We start from the raw sequence: 6,512 nt of genomic DNA, 5'->3' as shown, positions 1-6,512 counted from the left end.
TTCGACACCCGTTTTGCGGAAAGCTTTCTCATGTCCGGAATGCTGTGGGTGATGTAGCCAACTCTTTTGCAGAAAATCCCCAGAATCTCGACTATGAATTTAGCTGGAATCCAGCGTTCCTTGAGAAAAATGACGTGCACAGCGTCGGCTTTGTTCTTTGCGGTCGCGGAAACTGATGATTAGTCTGATGATCAAGTTTTCACTGTGGAGTAAGATGGGCAAGTGACCCTTTAAGATTTCCTTCATTTTGCCATGGATTTCCGCCTTTCCTTTGCCTTGCAAAAAGAGGAACTTCATGATCGCCCGTGCTTCAATTTTACCAAAATCCGCTGTAGGAGATGCTATCATGTGTTAAATCTGCAAAAAGGAGAAAGATATATTGCATACAATCATGATTTTTTGCATATCTTCTCTTAAATAGTTGTCCTACTTCTCCTGTAAAGGTAACAGCTCCACCCTTTCGCGATACTCTTAAAGCCAGAAACTTTTCAGCAACGCCTCATACATAGACATTTTGCTATTATTTTAAATCTTTCTTTCAGATGAACTCTAATACAGATACACTTACACCGCTCTTCTCTCTCTCTCTCTCTCTCTCTCTCTCTCTCTCTCTCTCTCTCTCTCTCTCTCTCTCTCATCTACGTATTTCTTTTACTTTGGATCTATCTTTCTCTCTGTGTTTCTTTACGTGTGTGTGTCTCTCTCTCTCTGTTTAATTGCTTATTTCTCTTTCCTTCTCTTCCTAGACAAACGTTCACGTGAATATTTCACACGTGATAAAAGACATTAGAAATAATTGAGAGATTAAGAGGTGAACTGTTGCCAAATATAAGCTGGTTAAGTAGCATTCAACTTGGACGCAAAACATTGATTTGAGAATTTAGAAAGCAAACGTGTGGCTGCTGTGTTTGAGATAAATTACTACATCTATGCATGGCAGCCACTTACTTGTCAAGCACGAAAGGTGGAGTAACAGTGGAATATCGACTCTTAAATAGTATTGAACCAACATGTGTTAGTTCCACAATAGTTTAGTAGATTATCACTAACACTTAATCGAATACATAAAATATTGGTTTCAAATTTTGGCACAAGGCCGGCAAATTCGGGGAAGAGGCAAATCGATTGCATCGACCCCAGTGCTCATCTGGTACTTATTTTATCGACTCCGGAAGGATGAAATACAATCCAGTTGAGTACTGGGGTTGATGTAATTGACTAACTCTCTGTCGCTAAAATAGCGGGCCTTGTACCAAAATTTTAAAACTTTTCTTACAAAAATGGCGTCTGTGAATATTTAGATTCCAATCTCTCTGCCATTCACCTTGTTGTCAGCAATAAGGACTTCCATTACTCTGCTCCACAGCCTGTCTTCCTATATCAGTACTATAAATTAATTTCTTACCACTACTATTCTTCGAACGTTTTCTACAATCAGAAACTCTTCAACCATTTCTCATCCTGCACCGAGAACATTTATCTAACTTCACCTTTCCCTGAAATCTTTATGCTCGAAGACTTCAATGTTCAGAATTCTTTTTGGTTATGGTACTCTTCCCAGAGATACTGACGTAAAAACCAAATCCGATACCATATTAACTCTCTACAACAATTAGTACCATCAGCCGTACGTATCTTTGATCGATACACAGAAAACCTAAATACCTGTGGCTTCAGCTCCCAACATATTCTCACATTTGAACAGGAACCATTCGGGTCTATTGAATCTTTCAACCATTTCCTAATCAAAGATGCCTATCGTACATGTACTACATTATGGCATTTCAAGTCAGTTTACAGGCAAAAACTTCGCAAGTTTTGCACTCGTTACATCTAGCAACTTATATAGGTCAGCTTTAAAGAGGGGACCAAAACATTCCTCCAGACATATACACCTTCACATAATTATATTCCCAAATCCCACAAATACTTCATACACAGCTACACTGCAGAGGTACATGTGAAGATTATAGGTTACAATCTCTGAAGAAATTCACCTGCCGACCAACTAGGAAATGCATTCAAAACTATCGGCTGAAAAAGCAACGTATACTTTCTTTTGCAGCCTGTAAATTCACCTGCCTCCTGGACTGTAATCAATCGTTTTAGTAAATTTCCCAGAGGATCTCAAACAAGTTTGTAGAATCAGCGTATCCACCTGTCCTCAAAGCAAGATGGTTCCGCGGCTATCACTTATGCAAAAGAAGCTCCCAGATCTTCTGTCTACTATGCCTCCACCTCACACGATACATCATAGAAAGGGTGGGAAAAGAGCCTTGCTAGGGTGGAGCCTTGATCAATTTAGATCAGTCGAAAGCTTTAATACTAGGGTCGACCATTAATACTAGGCGACTGTCCTGAAGGTGGATGCCGCCTTCTGAGGCTGGATCGCTGCAATGTACATCAGAATAAATGACCACCTGTCGGAATCGTTCAGTATCATGTGATCAGTCCGTCAAGAGTGACTCCTATCTCTACTTCTGTATGTACTGACTCTAGAGCCACTACTACAGAAGTTGGAGGCTTCGAGGCGTATCCCCGCGAGAACTAGGATGCAGCAGAAGATCTGTGATTGCATATGCGGACATCACTGTGATTGTACCGAACGCAGAACAAATCAAGATGATCAGCATTACTCGAAGAGAATACGACGCGGTGACAGGAGTAAAAATTAACCAGAAGTTGTGGACCGACAACTCGACACCTGGAGAGGCAGGTTTAACGGCATCGTTAGACGCTGGACGGACAGGCCAGCTAAATTGCTCGAAGCTTGGTTTGGTCCAGACCTCCAAGTGAACAAGAACTGGAATGAGGTGATATGATGATTAAGTTGGCTAGTCTTACCCAGAAATGAGCTGAGAGGAAGCTTTCTTAAAGAATCTGGTGAGGGTGGCGAATACCTAGATTGCATTTGTCATCTACTACCGCTTGACCGTCGTACCTTGCCCCGTTTCAACGGCAAATCTGAATGAAGCGCTTACTCCTCCGCTTTTCGTGGAAGGGACGCATCTCGCTAGGCAGAAGGTTTATTTACTGTCAGAATCCGCTGCAGTGGTAGACTGGGCATACCATAGCTGATAATGTAGAGACATGCACTAAAACTACTGCAACTCCAGGTTTTCCTTGACGGTTAGCAGGTATGGTCACCGTTTGTTAGACGTGCTTTTCCGCAGCTTGCCTCTTCAACAGAGTTGCACACTTGGATGAAGCGTTGACTAAGGATGGGTACCTAGCATCATAAGTGCCATGAGGCGCTCACAGCCCTCTTCCGGTCGGGCAATGCGGTCTGTAGATGCTCTACTATGAAGTTCTGTAGGGGATTAGTGCTGCTTAAAAGCGGCGGCGTCCTTACGAAGACTGTGGGTTCAAAGTCTTCGTGGGGAAACTGGTTAATCTAGTCCTTTGGTGCCTGAGCCCATGGATAATTTCCAGAAATCTCTGGCTTGGCAGTGCTACCGGGCTAGGGGTGGTGGCATTGCCAACGCAGGATAATGTGCTACCGATTGTGCCGGCCCGAGATGCGTGCATAGATGAAACTGCTTTGCACGCGTTTGTCCAGTGCTCGAACATTGCTGACTTGTGGAGTTATATCGAACAGCAGCTACCACGTATAGGACTATCAGCCTACTCTATCGTGAAGATCGCCCCCACCGCTTTCCTTTGGTCGGGAAATGAAAACAATTTTCCTCTGTCTGGTGGCTAAGCCCCACTCCAAAAAAAAAAAAAAAAAGACTGTGTAGTGGACGAGATTGTAAAGACACTTTCCTCTTCGGCCAAGCCTTCATCGACTTTTTAAATTCCATTAGAAAAGAGAGATGAGATGGAATATGCTTCTTCCCAATAAATTTGTTGAAAGATGAGTAAATGTGACAAGAATGGTTCGAGAGAGAGAGGGTCGACTCTAACTTGGTACCCGTAGGCTAAGAACTAAGGATGAGAAAGGAGCTCTTGCCATGACATGATACGCCTGGTGAGTTGGGTGGATCGGGTTCTGTGGCGTTTTCCTCCTTTTGATGAATTCATTAAAAAATTCTTTTGTTAATTGCTATTGTCTTTAATTGCTTACACAATTTTTTAATGCGAATCATGACTGTCCTTTCTCTTTGTATTGTCCTAAATGTCTTTTGCGTCCCTTGTGAACCACTACAAAATAATAATAATAATAATAATAATAATAATAATAATAATAATAATAATAATAATAATAATGATAATAAAGAAAAAAAGGCTTTCTAATTGATGTATCAATACCAGCAGATGACAACGTTTCCCTAAAAGAAATGGAAAAACTTTCAAAATACAAAGACCTGGAAATAGAGGTAACTCGAATGTGGAATCTAAAAACAGAAACAATTCCTATCATAGTGGGCGCCTTAGGTATAATAAAAAAATATTCAGACAAATGCATAACAAAAACAGCAGGACTTACAAATATATATAACATACAGAAAATTGCACTACTGGGCATTGAACACATCCTACGCAAAACACTTTCAATACAGTAACCATAAGAGCATCACAGCAAACCACAGCACATACCCAAGGCACACAGAGCTGCGCTCGGTAGTGAAGTGAAAGCACGTTATAAAAATAAAACTACTGAATAATAATAATAATAATAATAATAATAATAATAATAATAATAATAATAATAATAATAATAATAAAGCCAATGAAATAAGAGAACTAGACGAAAGCCAACCATATAAGTATTTAGGAGTCAATGAACTAGATAGGATACAACATACACAAATGAAAGAAAAAATAAAGAAAGAGTACTATAGACGAGTTAGATCAATACTAAAAACAGAGCTCAATGCTAAAAACAAGATAATGGGTATCAACACTTTAGCTGTCCCAGTTATAAGCTACAGCTACAACATCCTTAACTGGACACTAAACGAACTATGTAAAATAGACAGGAAAACAAGAAAAATAATGACAGGATATAGGATGCACCACCCAAAATCTGACATAGAAAGGCTATATATACAACGCACAGAAGGTGGCAGGGGTCTTATACAGCTAGAAAACTATTATAAAATAACCACCATAGGACTGCAAAAATACCTACTCCAGAAGCAAGGGAAACTAATACAAATAGCCACAAAACACGAGCAAAACAAAAAACTGTTTTCAGTAGTTAAGGAAGCTGACAAATACAAACAAGAAATCAATCTACCTAACAAATACGAAGAAGAAGAAGAAGAAGAAGAAGAAGAAGAAGAAGAAGAAGAAGAAGAAGAAGAAGAAGAAGAAGAAGAAGAAGAAGAAGAAGAAGAAGAAGAAGAAGAAGAAGAAGAAGAAGAAGAAGAAGAAGAAGAAGAAACAACAAAAGCTATAAAACAAATGAAATCCAAACTAAAACTAGAACAGCAACGGACCATGATAAAACGATGGCAAGAAAAGCCCCTACATGGTAAATACTGGGCTAAACTAAATGCGAAGGAAATAGACAGAGAAAAATCCCAGCAATGGCTGAGAAGCTCAGGACTCAAAGCAGAGACTGAAGGATTTTTAATTGCTGCACAAGACCAGAGCCTCCCCACCAGAAATTACCAAAAACACATAATGAAAAGAAATATAACAAGTAACTGTAGAATATGTGGAGATCGACAAGAAACAATAAATCATATTATCTCTGGCTGCCAGTCCTGGCTAAGAAGGAATATATTCACAGACACGACAGAGCTGGGACCTATATACACTGGAAGCTATGCCAACACTATGGAATAACAACAGAAAAAAGATGGTATAAACACACGCCAGAAAAGGTCACAGAAAACGAGAAAGCAACCATACTCTGGGATATGCCAATACACACAGATAGAGAAATTAAGGCAAATAGACCAGATATAGTTGTCAAAGATCATGAAGAAAAAAAATGCTTTCTAATTGATGTATCAATACCAGCAGATGACAACGTTTCTCGAAAAGAAATGGAAAAACTTTCAAAATACAAAGACCTGGAAATAGAGATAACTCGAATGTGGAGTCTAAAAACAGAAACAATTCCTATCATAGTAGGTGCCTTAGGTATAATAAAAAAATATTCAGACAAATACATAACAAAAACACCAGGACTTACAAATATATATAACATGCAGAAAATTGCACTACTGGGTACTGCACACATTCTACGCAAAACACTTTCAATACAGTAAACATAAGAGCACCACAGCAAACCACAGCACATACCCAAGGCGCATAGAGCTGCGCTCGGTAGTGAAGTGAAAGCACGTTATAAAAATAAGACTACTGAACAATAATAATAATAATAATAATAATAATAATAATAATAATAATAATTATTATTATTATTATTATTATTATTATTATTATTATTATTATTATTATTATTATTATCATTATTATTAGTGAGTGTGAGAGCAGTGCATGCCATCAAAGTGACAACACTGGTGTACAAATATTCGAAGCCCAGTGTACCCATCATGACTACCCGTCAGATAATGGTACACCAGGCACATGCATCAAAACCATATGTGCGCGAC

Source organism: Octopus bimaculoides, chromosome 4 (assembly GCF_046866305.1).
Source record: "Octopus bimaculoides isolate indiv1 chromosome 4, ASM4686630v1, whole genome shotgun sequence".
NCBI classification, from domain to species: Eukaryota; Metazoa; Mollusca; class Cephalopoda; order Octopoda; family Octopodidae; genus Octopus; species Octopus bimaculoides.
Note: the sequence above shows the minus strand (reverse complement) of the source record.